The sequence below is a fragment of the Phalacrocorax aristotelis genome, chromosome 13 (assembly GCF_949628215.1).
Source record: "Phalacrocorax aristotelis chromosome 13, bGulAri2.1, whole genome shotgun sequence".
In the NCBI taxonomy this organism is placed as follows: domain Eukaryota; kingdom Metazoa; phylum Chordata; class Aves; order Suliformes; family Phalacrocoracidae; genus Phalacrocorax; species Phalacrocorax aristotelis.
Window position 1 is genome coordinate 17,865,404 of NC_134288.1, and position 18,735 is coordinate 17,884,138.

The window sequence follows — 18,735 nt, forward strand, 5'->3', positions numbered from 1 at the left end:
CCTGCAGAGAGGATTGGCGTCTTCACGGATGGCTGGGAAAGGGGGCCACCATGGGAGTAGCCTGGTCTGCCAGACCCTTGGGTGCCCCATCAGCTAGAGAGCAGGAGTGTCGGGGCTTGGCCTCACTTCAGGCGGGGTGCCGAGGTGGCCTCACAGGCCAGAGTTGTACCCGATGGTTGGGGCCGCCGTGACGCAGGAACTCGGCTGCGCCAGGAGCAAAAGCTGCAGAGTGGAAAAGGAGGGCAGAGCGTGGTGGCGGAAAGGAGGCGCAAACAGGAAAAAAATACATATGTCTGATGGCACATTAAAGATCACAACGGCGGTTTTCTGAGGAGCGAGAGGCGCGCCCTCTCAGCGCGGGGCGGGGAAGTGACGTCACGCTTGCCGTAACGTGTTGGATGGCGCCATCTAGCGGCTGGGGAGCGTTAGTGCGCCGCCCCGCCCTTCCAGCCGGAGGAAGGTTCGGCCTTGGCGCGGCATCGAGGGTGCTGGGGCGCTGCGGGCGCGGGCCAGCCTCAGCCAGGGCTTCGGGGGGGTAACTTCAGCATGTCGTGACATGAGTCGCACCCTGACATGGAGCGCCGCAGCCCGGCCTCGGCCTAGCTCATGGCGTGACTCTCGCCGCCTCTGAAACCGCAGTAGTTCAGCTGGGCCCCCAAATGATCGCTAATACAGGGGATCTTGGGAGAGAAAATTACCTGTAGCGACGAGAAATGTATGCATCATTAAATGTAACCGCTTGGTGTCACCCTTTTCCATAAATACTGCATAAAGTTAAGGAAATGTTTAAATTGTTTACTCAGACGGTGTCTCCTGTTGGAAACATTACTGTAGACAGTTGGGTGGGAGCAGAGCTGCTCGTGTAGTGAAGCCAATGCCTTCCTCTTTAAAATGAGCTGCTTTCTGTAATGACAATTATCAATAGCCTGTGTTACTCATTGCAGCGCTCCTGATTCTTCAAGGACGCAGCTGAAATTTAGAATCCAAGCAGATATGCCATCTAAACTGTGGGCAAATGCACTTGTGGAAAGCTGTAGCACTGCTGCATGTCATAACTACCCATTTCTCAGCTCCAAAACAAGTACTACAGCAATTGCTCTCTTCTGTATGAAAACTACGACCATCATTTTTCTTTTGATGAAACATACAAAATATAGCACAGAATTATTGTTGCAGCAATGCTGTCAGGTCTCATGCAAAGACTGTCCCTTTCTAAATTAGGCTCTGCATGAAAGCAGGGTGAAAAAACTGTCCTTGATCCCTTTAATCAAGTAATAATTAAAGTTCTATTTAATTTTCCTTCAGTATAGGGTCTTAAAGATGTTAGTGTATTTTTGAAAACTTTGCTGTAAGTGTCGATGGGAGGTTATTAAGAGTTGACTCATTTGACTTTTTACACTGTTCCGTTCCTCATTGTGAAGATGCACTTTTCCACTGAGTAACTGGAAAAATGAGCTTTCCACTGGCAAAATACTTGAGTCTAAAGTGCTTCTGCAGGGAAAATGAACCCTTGCATAGCTTGGCTTGTTTTAACAGATTCTTTCCAGTGATTTCTGAACTTTTCCTTCTCGATAGGAAGCAGTACAAATTTTTTTTAAAAAAATATTGTAACACAATCTAGTGATGATTGGGATAGAATGGAATAGGTAATAGGAATGCCTGGATTGGAATTTTTATGAGAAGGTCGGTTTTCATGACATTTCCAGTCCTGGCTTGCAATGTGAAGAGGGTAAATTAATTTCTGGGTTTATAATTTCAGTTGAAGCCAAAGGGAGCAAGAGCTGTTTACCCTAATGCTGAATTGGACTCGAGGGGCTCCAGGCTTTTGCATGCCTGTCCCAGTAGAACTGAATGTCTTAAATATATTCCAGTCAAGAATATGGATCATAGAGACCTGTGCCCTACAAACGTGTGCAACCTTTTAATAGATATTTAGTCCTCAAATTGCACTCTCCACACAGATCCAGAGCAGCAAAACATTTCCTAAGAGCCTATATGAAATTTATGATCTACCTTACAAAATACTAGAAGTTGCAAAATCTGCAAAGCATTGCAGGAAAAAACCAGAAGAGATTAAAAGCGTTACTGCGGACTAAGATCCTTATAATAATGGAGGATTAGGTAACTGCAAACATTCTGGGATCTCAGGGCACAACCCTGCTTGCACTTTAGAGGGGAAGGCAGTCCCTCCCCAAAATAATTCCAACCTGTCTAACCTGAGGGACATTACTTTTTCATCCCAGTATGCTCTGATTCAGAGTTTTTAGCTGGGAAATTGTGCATTAGACCATGGCACTTGAAATGCAAATGAGAATCCCAAAGAAAGGGTTGGATCTTGTTACTTATTCCACTTCATGACAAAGGAAGGTGCTTGTCCCGACTCAAACATACATTTCACATCCTCTCTTCATCCGCCATAGTTCCAAGCAACTTGATGAAGAAATCTGCAAATACACAAAATCTGTTGTGTGGGGTGGCAAGATGTGTGGCTCTTGGTGACATAGTTGCTGTGTTAGTGTCAGGCTAATTCTTCAGCTCTTAGGAAACAGAAATCCTTTGGGACTGGATAGCCAGAATGCTGTTAGCAGGGCCGGGATACCTGAAGCTCTGCTTACTGCCTCTGTTAAGAGCAAGAATAACTTTTTTTTGCAAAGTTTACACTAAACTAGCCTTAAGAAAGAATCTGTTGGAATTCTGCTAAAAGGAAAGAAAGGGTATCTACCTGTTATCATTGACGTTTCAGCCATCAGTGATGGTGTGGCAAAAGGCGCCTGTAGGGGACATGTACAGAAGACGGTGTGCACCTTCTGCTGCTTCGGATATTTTTCAGCCTTCATGGGTTTTGTAGAATGTGTTTAAGATTGATGTCATGCTATGGCAGAAGCAGCTAGAGGTAGAAATTTAAGGAAAACATAGCTGCTGAAGACCATCTTACCATTGGATGGCACTACAGTCCTTAGTGCTCATAGTAATCACAGCCCTGAATAATTTTACTCATAATAATTTTAGGTCAATCAGCAACTAATAGGGAAATAGTTACTGGAAAGACCTTTTTATGGCTAACATGATGTTAATAAAATAAAATTACACTTTCAGACCTGGCTTTAGTTTCACAGCATTAGATTTTAGGAAGTCTGTGTTGAAATCTTGCCAGGTTGCTTAGTTTTCTAAATAAAGAATTCAAAATGCTGTTGATTCTGTCATATGGGACTCAGGTACTGCGTGCTCTCTACTGTCATAAAGGATGTTACGGGTGTGCTTTGTGATCATAGGGTATTTTACCCCAAGGCTTTTACTCACTGTTTCATGCTTTATGCAATGTTTTATATTAACGAGAGAATGTTTTCGGCAACTCTTTCTTTAAATAATCCTTTTTCCTTACAGCAGATGTGGCGTATCTGAGTTTGGAATCGCCGTCACCTGTGTATCCTAGGGCCACAGAATGGGTGAGTGCCTAAGTCTGCAGACCTGTAGTCTTGCAAGAATAAATATTTTTCACCTCAAGTTGAAGACACAAGTGTTCAAGGGAATGTCTGCAGTTCATTCAAAGTGTGGCTGCTGTTTTTACATATGTAAGGAAGCATTAGCCTAAATTTGAGTTATTGATACACCGTTACTTTAATATTGAGACAGTTGTGTCACTGGTGTCCCTATGACCATAGCACGGCATTCAGTGCAAGCAAGCCAGCTGCAAATGTACCTGAGCTTTCTGTAGGGTTTTGCAGTCTGTTCTGAGTTCCTTGCTGCCAGTGCACTTAGTTTGCAGCTAAGTGAATTATATACATGAACTGCTGACTAGACTTGAGGCTGCGTATCCAAAGGCAAAGTTTTGGCAGCAGTACTGACCTAGCCTCACCTCCTTTGCCACCTGCTGCTGGGTTCTGTGGTATACCACCCCTTCAATTGTGCCAGCCCAACTGTTTATGCAGCTGCACTTGGAAATGGAGCTGGGAACATATCTACTAAAAAAAAAAAAAAATTAGGTTTTCTTCTGGGCTAGTTTTAAGCCAGATCAGGTCTCCAATATAACGAACCACATGGCTACATAAACAGTTTTTCTAGAACAACAGAATGCTGGGGCAGGAAGATTACAGAAGACAAATATCAATACCATAAGCCACTATTGCCATTAAAGACTTCATCTTGAGACACCAAAACTAAATCTATGATTTTGGCAATTCACAGTAAACTGTGCTTTAAATTAAGATAAGGTTATGTTTTAAATAATTCTGTTTGGAGCTACTTCCATATGCCATCATCTGGTGACACACAGACTTAGTATGGGTCCTGACAAGCACAGATAAAGAGTTCTGAGCACAGCTAAATGTTGAGCTTAATATTTATGACAAAACAAAAAAACCCCAAACAAAACCAAAAAACACAAGATCACTGTAGTGGCAGAAAATGCTTTATGTGGAAAGAGTGCCTTGAAATTCTTTTTACCTAGGAGCAGAATGAGAGCTTTCTAGTTTCAGGTAAGCGTCTAAGTGGAAAAAATAGTAATAGGAAAATAAGAGTATGTCCTTCTTAACCCATATTTCATTGAAACAGGTGTGACTATTTTCATATTGTCCTCTAAAGACCAGTTATTTCTGGAGATGTATCTTATTTCTTTTGTAGTGTGGGAGTTTTATCACTCTTAATTTATTTTCCATAAAGGAAGAGGAACTCAGATCAACTCCTTTTTGCTTAGTCCAAGAAGGGCTCAATAAAACTGCTCGAGAAACTAACACCACATTTGGGATAACAGTAGGTAGATTTACACATTGTATTTCCCCACCACTGTATATAAACAAGTATCTTTCAGCTGAAATATTTTTTCCAAGTCAGATATAGTAGATATAGTACAAATTTCAAATCTGGCCTAGTTTGATGACCAGACAAGCCAGAAAAATACTGCTGCAGGGGAAAGAAACCTCAGTGCATGGTTGGCCTTGGTGACTACCTGCCAGGAGAAAAGGGGCCTATGAAACTTTCTTCCAATGTATTATCTGAATCTTATCTGCTCAAACACTTCAGAGTTCAGGAAGAGCAGCCAAAGTCAATTTTTGCTTGGAGTGTTTAAAACCAAAAATAAACAGAAGGGAGAAGTTGTGCGTGCGCAGGAGGAGGTGTTGGGGTGGGGCAGGCACAGGGTGGTGGGATTGGGGAGGGAAGGTTTTAACCTACACTGACTCTTCTGAAATCCTCTTGGAATTATACACTGTTTTCTCAAATGACAATGAGATTGCACAATACCCAGTTGTGGTGGTGGAGAGCTGCCGGCATGTATCCAGGGGCCAGTATTCTATCTGACCTCAACAGGTAGATGAAACAATAGTTAGTATAAATTGGAGAACAGCTTTGTCATTACTGTATGCTAGTTATCTGATTCTACAAAGCCTGAAAAATGCCTTCTGAAATGTAAAAAACAGAAACTGAATTTTCAGGACTTTGTCCATTAATAGCTTAAAAAATATACAGGTATATTAAAAAAAATAGAAAATAAAAGCTTTGCAGACTGCAGTACTCCAAAGTGCCTGAAATCCCGTGAGCCCCCCCAGTGTGCACTGTTTTGCTGGTCTAGATACAACAAAATCCTTAGTATATCAGGAACATTTTGTGAACTTCCTCCCTGCCTTGCCATCTGAGAAGAGGTACCTTGATGTTGCTTTCATCGAGGTCTGTCTGATGATTGAGAGATTAGTTATCTGCTCTGGGCCTCCACTCTCTCCACCTGAATCAGGTGTTCTCAGCCTAACCACCAAGCTAATTTACACCTGTTTTTAAATGGAGATGGTAGTATTTAATCTGTAAAGTTCTCTTTCAGTCTATTAAGACCTTATTTATTGAACGTTAGGGCTTATAAAAGCTACAGGGGCTAATGCTCTTGGAATAGCTTGCTGTTTAGCAACCGATCACCACCATTTTTCAGAGTTGCTCTGTTCTAAAGGAAGCTGGAAGAGTGATTTTGCCTTGAGATGTAATTCCTCCCAACGCTGTAATATTGGTGAAGAGTATAAATTGTCTGGCATCATCTTTTTATAATGCAGCCCTGTCCCTTTTATTATGTGTAATCTGCTCTGTGATTAAGAAAAAAGGGCAAGGTGCAAGTCCTTGCTTTACTACTGCTTCCCTGTTGTGTGAGTTGTATAGTGTAGCATAGAGAAATCTACCTTCTTGAACCAGTTTTCAATGGATTGATCAGGAATTCAAGAAGGAATTCTAATCTGGTATTTGAATTTTATTTCAAGTATATAAAAGAGAAATTTAAGCACTATTACATAATTAAAACATTCTTAAATCCGCTTCTGTTCTTATTTAGGAGCGTAAATAATCCATATGTCATTTTTATTGCAGAATTATGACAGTGTCTTGCCCACATTCTGCTTCTTCACATACCCTATGAAAACAAGGGTTGGGGCAAAACTTGCAGCTGTTCAATTTTCCAATATATCCTATACAAACTGACTAGCCACAATTTGGCTTTATATTTCATGAAAGAGGAATGGTGTTAAAGCTTGGTTGTAACAGACCTTGAGAGGTAAATTAGGGATCAGCTACAGGGATGCTTCTGCTAAATGTTTGTCTATGAGATTCTCAAGCTGAGCTCTACAGAATATATTGGAAGTGGAAGGGAGGATAATATATTGCCAGAGTTGCTGGGAACAGAGTACAGGATGTATAAAGAGATTTGAGATATAGGTAGGGCCAATCAATGAATTTCCGCTCTTCTGCCTCTCATTACCTTCTTGCAGAGACATCTTCCATTCTCAGCTCAGTGCCTTACAACATGGATCTTCTGTGGATCTTTCTCCCCATTAATGTGAGCACCACTGAGAAGTGAGCTGGGGAGAAGACTACTAAGGGCAGAAAATATGTTGGAGCAGGGAGTGAAAGCATTCAGATGAACCTAAATAGACCTTAATGGATGAAGATTCTCTAATATTCTCAGACATTCTATTCCAGTGCTTCAATAGCTTCATTATTAGATATTTTCTCCTAGTGAGAAACCTACATCTTCATTTCTAGCTCTGCCTGTAGCTCTGTTCTTAAAGAAGACATCTTCACACATATCAGTAATGGTAAGTGATATTCCAAAATTATTTTCATATGCTGTTTTTCAAACATTTTGGAGCGGATACTTTGGGCATCCAAATGCATATGTAAAATGTCCATGAGACTGGTTTGCAAACACAGGAGGAAGCTCAGTGTTACTGTATTATCTGTCATGTGCACATACGGGCATTAGTAAGTACCTGCAGTAGGTGTGGAATGCGAGCACAACTGTACCAGGTGCATGTCTAGTCAGAATAACGAAGGAACAGTTTCATATGCGTTTTGAACTTATATTTGTGTATTTCGCTTCTCTAAAAATCAGTTACTTTCCCTGTCTGTGGCATCAGGCATCGAGCATACCACATATGAATCATTTTTGAGGGCTCTTGCTAAAGGATGAAATCACAGGCTCTCCTTACGTATAAAAAAAAGCCCTTCCAGCAGGGACGGACCTCTTTTGTAACTGATAAAATAGGAGGAAATTTAACCAAACCAATTTATTCTGGTTCCTATGAAAAAATGTCTGTGAAAACATAAAAGCACTTACAAAATGTCAACATTTCACTGCTATCTGCGTGTAGATCAATATGAAAGGGTCACAGTGACCTCTCAGAGAGCAGGTCTGCATGACAACCAAAACTAATATGTATCTAAGGTTCTTAAAAAAACCACAAACCACCTTTATCCATGGAGTATCTGCTCCCAACAGGATAATTTATATTAGATAGGACTGAATGATCTTGTAATAAGATGGTTTCTTTGAAATTTGTATTGTAGCAGAAGTAAAATCAATATAGACAGGCATATTTAATCTAGAAGTATATATTCTGCATTGCTTGTTGTTTCACTTCCCTTCTTTGTGAAATGACCGTCTTACTGTGATACTTTTAAACTTTTTAAACAGGTACAAATGTGGGAAAAGTTCTCAGATTGCCACCACAGTATGCAGTAAGCTGTGCGCGTCTCTGGCATTTTCAAAAGCTATTAACTAAGAAGTTTAAAAGACATGCCTGCACCAGGAGGTGGTATGAATGGTAGTGATGCCAGACTGACACAGGAACGTGGTGCAGCACTCTTGTGCAGATACGTTATTTGGCAGCTCTAAATAATATAACTTAGGCCTAGCAAAACTGCAGTAAGCCCTGCCTGCCTGCCCCATTTCTGATGCATCGCATCTCTGCCGTGATTCAGCAGTACTGTTGCTGGTTGGGGTACTAGTGCTCTGTCACAAGTGTGTAGTCTTAGAAGCGTATGTACCCTTTGTGTGATGTGAACACACCAGAAATTAGTTTGGAAGCTAGAGATTCAGGCTCCTAAGCATTATAAATGCTTTTGAAAATCACACGTTAACTGTGTGGAATATCTTTGCAGATCTTGTGTGGTGTACTGAAAGTCTAAATCCACCTGGAAATGAAACGGTAAATAAAAAGACCTTAAAATATTGTCTGGTCTTGATGTCTTGGAAAGAATTCTTGATACCTAGATGCATTGTCCAGTAATATTGATCAGACTCCAAGTACCCTGTGATTTGCATTTAGCACCCTTGTAGCTTAATCAGGAGCCAGGAAAAGGTTGGTGTACTGAAGGTAGCTTTAATTTTTAAATCTGAAATTAAATAGCAAAATCAGAAGAAATATCAACACTTGGGATTTAGATTTAGCTTCTCCTCTTTGGCACATTAATTGAAAACTTAAATATGAAGAGGTCAAATATGAAGTACATTGCAAAGACTTGGGTTTTCTGGTTTTAAATTGTTTCCTTCTAAAAGCTTTTCATTTGCTGCTAATTTCAATCTCATGTGCAAGACGAGATTCAGGAAAATATTTGACTATATGGTATATGCTCAGACTTACGAATGTGCCTAGCAGGTTTGCAAAATCAGTCAAAATTCTGAAAATTTATTTGTCTATTTAAAATGTAATATGGAATACGTACCCTAATTTTTTCCTCATCTGCCATGTTCTTCTTTTACATGTTAAGATACTTTACTGTACTGTTAAACATCACAGCTAAATATAGTATTCAATAAATAAGAAACAAGATGGAACGATTAATCTGTTCTTTTCCACTGAAAGGATCAAGCAGTTAAAACTATAATCAGATTGCTCTGAGTCTGATCTTTTACTGATGATGAACACTAGCTCAGTAAAACCCAGAAGTACATGGGAAAAAATCTGGCAGAAATATAAATCTGAATCATTGTAAAGAGTTCTTGTAAATATTTCTCATCCAAAAAACCTCAAATTCCTGATTGTTTGATAATGAATCTGTATCGCAGCCCTCTGTAGCATCTCTTTTTAGTTCGGGGGCTGCATGTGGCAATCCACATGCAGTTCTGAACTGCTCATGGCTGCTGAAACGAAGGGACGTAGCAGTCATCTGCATGCAGCACAAGGTTTATTTTATTTGCACTATGTGCAGGACTCTGACACCTGAGACAGGAACTCCACAGGAGCACAGGTTATTATCCCTTTGAAATTTGAAATGCACGTTACATAATCCAGGACTAACCAAAGCTGTGATAGTTTTAAAGTATTAAAGTTTCTGGTATGTGTATGCAGGCATCATTTTTGCTACCTGCCATCTGGAAATCTCTGGTATCGTTGCAGAGCTATGAGCGTCTGGTTTACATTTTGTGGGGTTTGTATATAGTATAGTATGTTTTGCAAGATGTTTGCTAGATCAATTCCAGTTCTTTCTCCAAAGCTTTATGCATAGGGAGATTACTGGCAAAACTGATGATCCTCTTGGTAACGGGGACAGAGATGCAAACTCTCACCTCTGTAATAGATACCACATGGGCTGCCGTCTAATGCTTAATATAGAAAGCAGTTGCCACTGAAGCCTGTCCTGTGCTGAGTTATAATCAATAAATCATATGTTTTATTGAGTTAAAATCAATAAATCATGGGGTTCTTCATGTTAGATCTTATTTAAAGACTTCACTATATTAAGCTGCTATGTGTTTGCTTGTTTTTCTTGTTGCATGTTCCATACTAACAGCTGTAATGTTGTGATTTACAAGAATATTGGGTCACATCTTACAGGATAGAAAAAAAAGGGTTGATTGTTCCTTTTTCTCACTGGGCTTTTATGCTTATGTAACTGAATCAACTCCAATAGTCTTACTCCTGATTTAAGTATGTAATAAGAATTGGGCTATTAAAAAATAACAGCAAGAAAAGAAAAATTCTGTTTTCCCAAAGGAAGAGAATTAAAGGGTGAAGAAGGAAACAATGCTTAATTAGGTCCACTGAATGTGTACTTTGCTACAGAAATGTAGGCTCATGTGGATTGCATTAAGCAAACAAGCTGCCCACAGGAAGAACCAGATGACACTGTTGGGTGTTAGCTGGCCACTTGTTGACCAAAATCAAGAGTGAAACCTCTTTGTCACCTACAGATTGTGAGCATTTGATTGACATAGCACTTGTGTACAGTTGTTGTGCAAAGAATGAGTTTATTGGCAAACTGAAAATCAGATGATGTAGTGCAGAAATGTTATTATCGATAAACTATGTTTCGATCCATTTATAGAACTTTATTGATACAGGTTTAAATTTGGTGAAGACTTGGCTGGCAGTTCTGTTTTATATGAGTGTGTTTGTGTGCACGTATAAAATCTTGCAAATATATTTATTTCTTCCAGCATAAAAGAAAATTGACAAATATCAAGAGCAACTCATGAAACAGAAGCTGTGATAACTTCTCAGTACAATGAGAAATTGCTTCTAAGATACAAGTATTCAGCATAAACTCTCTGTGAAGGCCTTTGTTCACATTATTGTTTACAAATATTCTCGCTTTTTTGATTACAGAGTTTTTTAGTACTTAGTTAACAATAAAGGCGAGGAGTTCCTTTTTTTTTTTTTTTTATCAGTCGGTGCTTTTGCATGATGGCATTGAACAGCATTCATATTCCCTAATGGTAGGCACATCCTGCATTCCAAACACATACTCAGCTTTAATTACCTGTACAGTAAATAGAAAAGGATGGCAATTTAGAGCTAGATGGTTTGAATCGTGTTCGTAGGATAATGCCACTTAGTGTTGACAGTGGATTAAGTAAGGACAGCTAACTTCTCATTTAGCTTTCCAGTTTATTGTGCACAAGTCAGCAGTACGAATTTCCACCTCTCTTCTTGATAATAAATTCGAAATTACTGATTCTTTGCCCCCATTATGTGCTCTCATTTGCGGCAGTTCGCTGCTGACTTTGATGAAAATGAAACTGCGTTCTTATTAGAGGTTAGGAGACTTTGACAAGTATTTCCTTAAAGCAGTAATTCATTTGTTTTAATAAAACTGCCAAGAACTCCAGAAGGGAAGCAAACAAGCAAAATTCATTTTGAAAGGACTTTGTACAACTGTGCATGGCTTTCAGAGTTAGCAAAATCAGATCAAATATTCATTTTTCAAATAAAGTTTTAGAGTAACTGTTTTACAGTTGGTTTCAGGGCCATATGAGCATGGAGGTTTTGTTTGGTTTTTTTTTTATTTTTAAAAGGAACTTTTAAGATGGAACTAAGGGGCTTCATTTTTGCTACAGCAAAGCATTTTCAAATATTAGAACATCATGTTTTATGAGGTGAAAAATCTCTGCTGCCAGAGCGTAGTTTTAAGTGCTGGAAAAGGCAGTGTCTTTACAGAGAATTAGACTATTTTTGAGCAAAGCAGCATGTAGATCTATGAAATACATTCCACCCTACAATATTTCAGAGAATCACAAAAATCTGTGGTTTGAAGTTTTATTTTCTTTATCTGAAACAGAAATGTATAGCTGAGCTTGTAAGAGCAATGACTGAGTACTGGTTGAGAATTTTTTAGCAAACCATTCCTTGTCTAAAAATGCTGTTTTGTTAGAAGGGAAGGCTCTTGTGGACGCGTTGTACTTTTTTACAGAAAACTTCTGAGATGCAGAATGGTTATTCTAGCCAAAGTAAGAGAATGTGAGAGACTGTCCCATTCTGGAAAATCAAGAAGTCCAGCAGTTAGCACTGTCACCCACAGAGGCGCTTTAACTTTTGTCTCCTGTGCCTCAGAGAAGTGCCTTGAAGAAATGGCTGTTTGAAATTTGGCTGCCTGTGCAAGGGTTATGTGCTCATGTTCTCCTCCTGGAAAAAATTTGGAAGGTCTTCAGTTTGTTCCAGTCCGGAAAGTGGCTAAGATGCTGATACTTCAGGATTTTTCTCATATATTTTTTCCTGTCCAGCCATAAGTAGTTTAAATAGTGGTTTAAACGCAGTGGCTTCTTACCGTGCATCTTGGTTTCACTCTTCCTTCTTTAGGGTACGTACATATCATGTTTGTGTTACATCTGTTGCCCAGATGAACAATGCCATGGGATGCGTGACCCACCTAATGGCTTGAAGTCCTGGCACTATGTCATTGGCTACAAGAGATGGGGCTGTGTACACCCAAAACCAAAAAATGCGTGTTTGGACAATAAGATGATTGGGGCTTGTTTGTGTTTAGGTTTGCACATTCTGCACATAAGCCATTGATCTCAAGCAAATAATGAAAAAGAGAAAATCCATTAAATAAGTTATTCAGAATATCATAGAACTTGTCAAATTAATGATTTCGCAAGCAGCATCCAACCAATTGTTTTTGCAGTAGAGCAGTTTTTTAGGGACTAGAGAAAATCCAGACTTTTCTCAGTCAAAATCCAGCTGAGGTGAAGTCAGAATTTTGCATTAGAGCTTAAAAGTCCAGAGGATTGTGGAAAATGTTGACTTGAGTAAGTTTTGTGAATTATTAATTTTATTTTTTCACTCCTGTGAAGCAGCTTGTATCAATGTAAAGCCAGGCATGGGAGAAGTACGGTACCTTGCCCAAACAATGGTAGACACTCAGTAATGAAACTTTGGTCAAATGGAAGTGGCCTAATGAGATGTGAAGCTAGCAGAATATCTATTACAAAATAAAAGATTAATCTGTGGCTACTTCGAAAATAGAGTCTTTAATGCTCAAGCTCAGAGCAGTCAATTAAGAAGAACTTAACAAAGGGGGTAGAAAAAGAATGTTATGATTTAAATGTTGTGAAATTAGGAAAGTTGTGCTTCACAACTACCTTTTATTTTGTCTTTATGAAGTAATGTAAAATTGATGGGAAATATTTTTTTCCACATCAGGCAGTGGTCTTTGGTAGCTCTTTGGTAGCTGGGGGGAGAACACCAAAGGTGCTAAGCGCTGTGATGCTTAACAGTTGAGCAACTGGAAGAGTTAACCTGCTGGGTGATCTGCAGGGTGACTATCGGCCTGCTCAGAGAAGGTGTAAATCTAGAACACCAGAGTGCCTCTGGGGTAGTCTAACACATACGTAAACTTAGATACATAAAGAGTGCCCAGGTGGGTTTGTAGATTTTTAACTCTGATTAACATTTCTGAAGCCCGAATAAATTTCTCAGTGATGATATGACTTGACTAAAAATCACTTTAATACATGTGGCTAGGTGTATCTTGTAGTTCACATCAGAGAGACTGTCCCAGGCCCAGACAGGATGGTATTTTAGCCGTACTGGTTTTTATCACCGAGAATTTTATCAGTTGGCATAGCTGAATATGCCTATATTGCTATTGCTAATTAGCAGGTTATAGAGATAATGAGAAAATTAACATATATGAGGGATTTATTAGACCCTGGCACCCTGGTTGAAACTCCATGGAACAGATATCTGTACTTCGGGCAGGGCGTTTTTTCCATGCAGAGTGGGTATGCTATTGTCCATGTTTGTCTAATTTCAGCTTAAGTAGTTCCAGATTTCAACGAAACACGATGTTTGTGAACTTTTTCCACTTTGTATGTCTCTAATGACTGGGTATATTCAGCTGAACAGGGATTTAAAAACTCCACTTACTAATACTGTGAGTCTGATGGTTGTGACCTAGGCCAAAAGAAAATGGTGAAATTGGCTTCTGGAATGTATGTGCCAATGTACTGTGCATGATTCTAGTTTAGCTTCACACCGCTGAAGGATGTATGTAGCTCAGTCCCAAGATGTCCTTCCTATTTTGAACTGAACAGGAATATAGTCCTTGAAGAGGCACTGGAATACAGAGAGCTGTCTGGTGGTGTTTGCTGAGCAGCCTCAAATTCCAATGTAACTGAAATGCAGCGTTTCCTGTGAAGAGCTCAACAATTCCAACAAACAGGAAGTTGCTGGGCATCTTCAGAAGAAGATTTTCTTGAGGATTAAATTTTAAATAACTGCCAAATAAAAATTCTGTTTTCCGAAATCAGTTCCATGTAGACTACTGTAAGATTTATAGATAGTTGAGGAAATCTCTCCATATACTTCTAGAGGTCAATGGCTGGAATGATGTAACTTTGGGTATTAGTGCCTGGAACTCTCAAACGAACCGAGGAGTTCAGACTTTGGTGCTATTAAAATTCTAATGGAGGTCCTAGTTCCACATTATCAGCTCAGCAGTGTTTGGGACAGCTCAGCTAATTATCCATTCTGGGTAATTCTGTGAAAGATTCTGGAACACTCATTTAAAATCAACACCACTTTCTTTTTTATTCCTAAGATGCTTTTTATAATTTCATAATGATTTTCAGAAGCAGCACTCAAGTTTCTAACAAATTGTACAAGCCTGCATTGCATTCTTGATGTCCTCTAAGTTCCCCAGGTACAGGGCACTGGGCTGAGCCAAAATCCAATTTGCTGCACTGCACATAAATTGTAGGCTCGGATTCCAGAAAGGAGGCACCGCATGTCACGTACAATAACTGAGTACTTGGATGCTGAGTCCAAGTATCAAAGTCTTGGACTGAAGGCAATATAATTTGAAAGGTCAATATTCTGAAGAACGGTAGAGCTTGTAAGAATACTTCAGTGGGTTTTGTAAATATTCACTATGCACATATATTAAATCAAGTTGTAAATGAACAGCAGCCTATAGCAGATATACTTAATGCATTTAGGTCGTGTTTCTAAATGTTCTCTTGTACAGCAGTGAATTGAGTGAATCAGATACCTGCTTTTGAACTGCACAAATATCCTACACAAAAACCGTCTAAAGACACATTTTAAGTCAGTTGCTTAATAAATTTAGAAACACTTAGAAAATAGATCTGCATGTATAAACTATGTGGTTAGAAATGAACACCACTACATTCTGTTAAATAAAATTAATAGAGTGGAGTGATTGGGAAGTGTCCTTTTAATGTATGGAATTAAATGTTGTGAGGGAAACAAGTCACAGTCAGCGACGGGTGTAAAGCATACAGCTCTGGGGAACAGGGTCTGATAATTCTCTCTAGAAGAACATTCTGCCAGGTTTCATTGGCCAGTTTGATTATTGATACAATTTAGTTTTACAAGATTTTTATATCCACTAAATATTTTTGTAGTACATCAGATGTCTGACTGTGCTCCCTACTCGTCAATCAGTCTTGCCCCTGAAGTTCCTCTACCTAGAATCATTCAGGAGAATCTGATGGGGTTTGCTTTCCATGAGGCACATCCTCGGCTGCACAGGTCCTCGGTTTTACCACAGATTGCTGGTGTCTTTGTTTGACTATTCAAAAAAGACAATGTCACATGACAGGATCTGAATCAGAGTCTTATCTGTAGGTCACAGGTTTAAATCTAGTAGTGACAGAAGTTTTACCGTGACCATTACTCAGTGTGATGTGTGAGGCTCTTCATTATCACAGCTCTAAAAAGGGAACTTTGAAGTAGAGCACCTTCTTTTAGTCTGCAGTGTGACTGGGGTCTGAACTCTCTCAGCAGACGCTCAAGATCCAGGAGAGCCACGCTGTTCCCCACCAGGTGTAGTTTGGTGGCTGTCAGTCGGCATTCTAAAGTCGTATCAGCAACACCAATTTCAGTTGTTGCTCTCCAAATATTTCCTAGTCTTTTCTGTATTTTATCATCTTTTTTATTTTTTTCTGTGCTTAGCAGTATTTTGGAAACTTGTTTGCCTTAATTTTTACCCAGCACCTGAACTGTGGCTACGAAGACACTGGAAAGATTGTTTTTCTGTCCTTAAACTGCTTTCTGGATTTTGCGTATTAACACTGCAAACTTTTTCAGTCTCTACTTAAAGATCTGTTTAATATTTAACTCAGATAAACAAAACTGAGGGTTTTTTTTATACAAAACTCGCTATTGCAGACTGAAAAATCTTTGGATGATTTTGTTTCAAATTATTTAAAGTAAAAAACATAAAAGAATGGACCTTCTGTAATACTTCAGCAAGCACTACCAAAAGCAGAATGGGAAGTAATAAGTATTTAAGGACATCTTTTCACTGTGCGTGCTATTTGTGTTAGTAAGATTAGTACTTTGAGTATTAACTTAAAAAGGTGCTGTGCAGAAAAACACAAGCAAAGTCTTAGCCCCGCCGGAGTTCACTTCATTTTCTGCCGATTTGCCCTCAGTCTCGTTCTTTTAACTCACTCGCCCCAGCTACTGTGATAAGTTTCTACTTGTTGCTGTTTTTTTCCATAGTAAAACTTTTGTCCCAGTGCCAGCACATTATGTTCCTGGTTAGAGCCATGACGTCAAATGGTATCTGGCTCCAGGCCAAGGAATGCTGCTGGGAAGGAGTGGATGAATGAATAGATTTTTTCAATTCACATTGTAGTTGCCTCTTTCGGAGCCAGGAATCTTCATGTAATATTCAGTCAACTGGCTAACGTAAATTTATCAGTGTTTCTTAACAGACCTAGAAGGAACTTCAGAGCAGGTTCACGATATGTACAGCAGCTCAGGAAGAATATTGTGATAAACTTCAGAACTGGTTATAATCACTAGAACCATGAAGAAAGATGTGATTCAAGGCATAGTGGCTGCTCAATTATAAGTACAGTAAGAGAAAGAACCCTGCGCCTGGAGTAGTTACTATCTAGTGTTCAGAAACTGAGCGGGAGGACATATTCCAAATTACAAACATTTCTGTGAGCTCATGTAGTATGCACTTCTTTCAAGAATAGTATATCCTTAACTCTGCATGACAATACAGTCCTTTTATCTGTACATTTGCAAAACTGAGGGATCAAAATTCCAATTCAAATCAGAATTTACCACTGTAAATTCAGTAATCCAAAAATGCTGATAAAATTTGGCCCTGAGTTTTTGCTCTGATTTTAATGAAAATAATGTTGAAAAATGGCGCTCTCGACTGAAAGCTGATGTTCAATTTACTGCCAGTTCATTTTCATGATTTCCTCATGTCTGAGTCCTTCCAGGAGGAGGGAGAATAAGGTAACATCCTAGCATTTCTTTACTCATTTATAATCTACTCAGGGGTAGATGATCTAATCTGTGTCGGTTAGTCCCACAGAATGAAGCATAGCTAACCCCATGTCACAGTAGTTCCCTTGTTACTTGATGGCAGCATGTGCAAAGCCTGGTTTAACGTAGTTCTTAAGCAGTATGAGCTATAAGAGAGAGACAGCGAAGGATTTTTATTTAGTCTCTGAGGCCTTAGCCCCACCTCCTGTCACACAGTCAGTCATTGAATCACAATCTCATTCGAGGTGGAAGGGACCTGGGGAAGTCTCTAGTCCAGTTCCTGCTGAAAGCAGCATCAGCACTGCATTTAGACTGGTTTGCTTGCGTCCTTGTTCAGTTTGGTCTTGAAAACCTCCTAGGGTGGAGGTGCCATAACCTCTCTGAACAGCCTGTTCCACTGCTGAATTGCCCTCTGCATGAAAAAGGTTGTCTATATATCCAGTCGGAAGCTCCCATTTAGTTTTGATGCCTGCCTCCTCCCACCACGCGCCTCAGTGAAGAGCCATGCTCTAGATTCGCCGTTACCTCCTCGTAGCTATTTGAAGGCCCCCCAGGCTGCCTCCGTCTAGGCTAAGCCGGGGTCAGTGCCCCCTTCACGGCTACTGCAGCTCTCTGCACTAACAGTGTGTTCTCCCCTTTGGAGAGTTTATGCAGTGTTGTAGAGACAGATGCACAATATTTTCCCTCTACTTAGTTCAGAAGAAGGGAAGCAAATCAATATCACGGTTAAAATGATGAAAAAAAGAAAATCTTGTCCTAGAAAAATAAAACTTAATTTAACTTCAAATTATTTGGATACTTAAAAAAATTCTACCCAGTCTTTCATATGGCATAAAGAAGCACCAATGAAGTGGGGTAACGTATTTGTTATGGCGAGTAAGATAAAGAACTAGAAACAAAATAGACAATATTTTGTAGTTTATAATAAGGTTATGGAATCAGATATGAAGAAAACATCTGTGAGGTCAGTTGGACTATGGGAACTTTGTTAGGGAAGGCTTACTCAGTCGGAGTCCTGGAATACATGAAGCAGTTTTTATTTAGAGGCTTTCAGTCATCTTGCACCGTTATTGAAATGGAATAGGTGACCGCAGCCAGCTTCTTTCAGGGCATCTATTGTATAAAGGTTTAGTTACTGTAGTCAGTTTCCATGTCCTTTCTAATGACCAAATTAACTTGGTAGGAATAACCTTTCTATGGCAATACTGTACATGCTCACCTTCAGTTTAATTATGCAGAATTCTTCAACAGCTGGATGTACGGAAAGAGTAAATTGAATGGTTAGAGCATCCACAAAAGTTAGCTAATGCACAGATTTGGCAGGGGAAGAGTGCACGCTCTTGAATTTTTAAGGAATAAACCAATACACATATGGAAGATACACTGATGAATTATGTGAAGCATCAGCGTTCCAAGAGCTGCCAAAGAGGGGAGAGTGGCGCGGTGCGCC

At 39.6% G+C, this 18,735-nt stretch overlaps 1 protein-coding gene across 1 annotated transcript in view; it reads left to right on the forward strand.

The window, feature by feature from the left end:
• The window catches only part of PEDS1 (plasmanylethanolamine desaturase 1), a 198,899-nt gene that overhangs the window by 6,020 nt on the left and 174,144 nt on the right, over nt 1–18,735 (forward strand). The window contains exon 2 of the mRNA XM_075109035.1: nt 3,385–3,446. The gene's annotated coding sequence lies outside the window, so the exon portion shown is untranslated. The remainder of the gene's footprint in view (nt 1–3,384; nt 3,447–18,735) is intronic.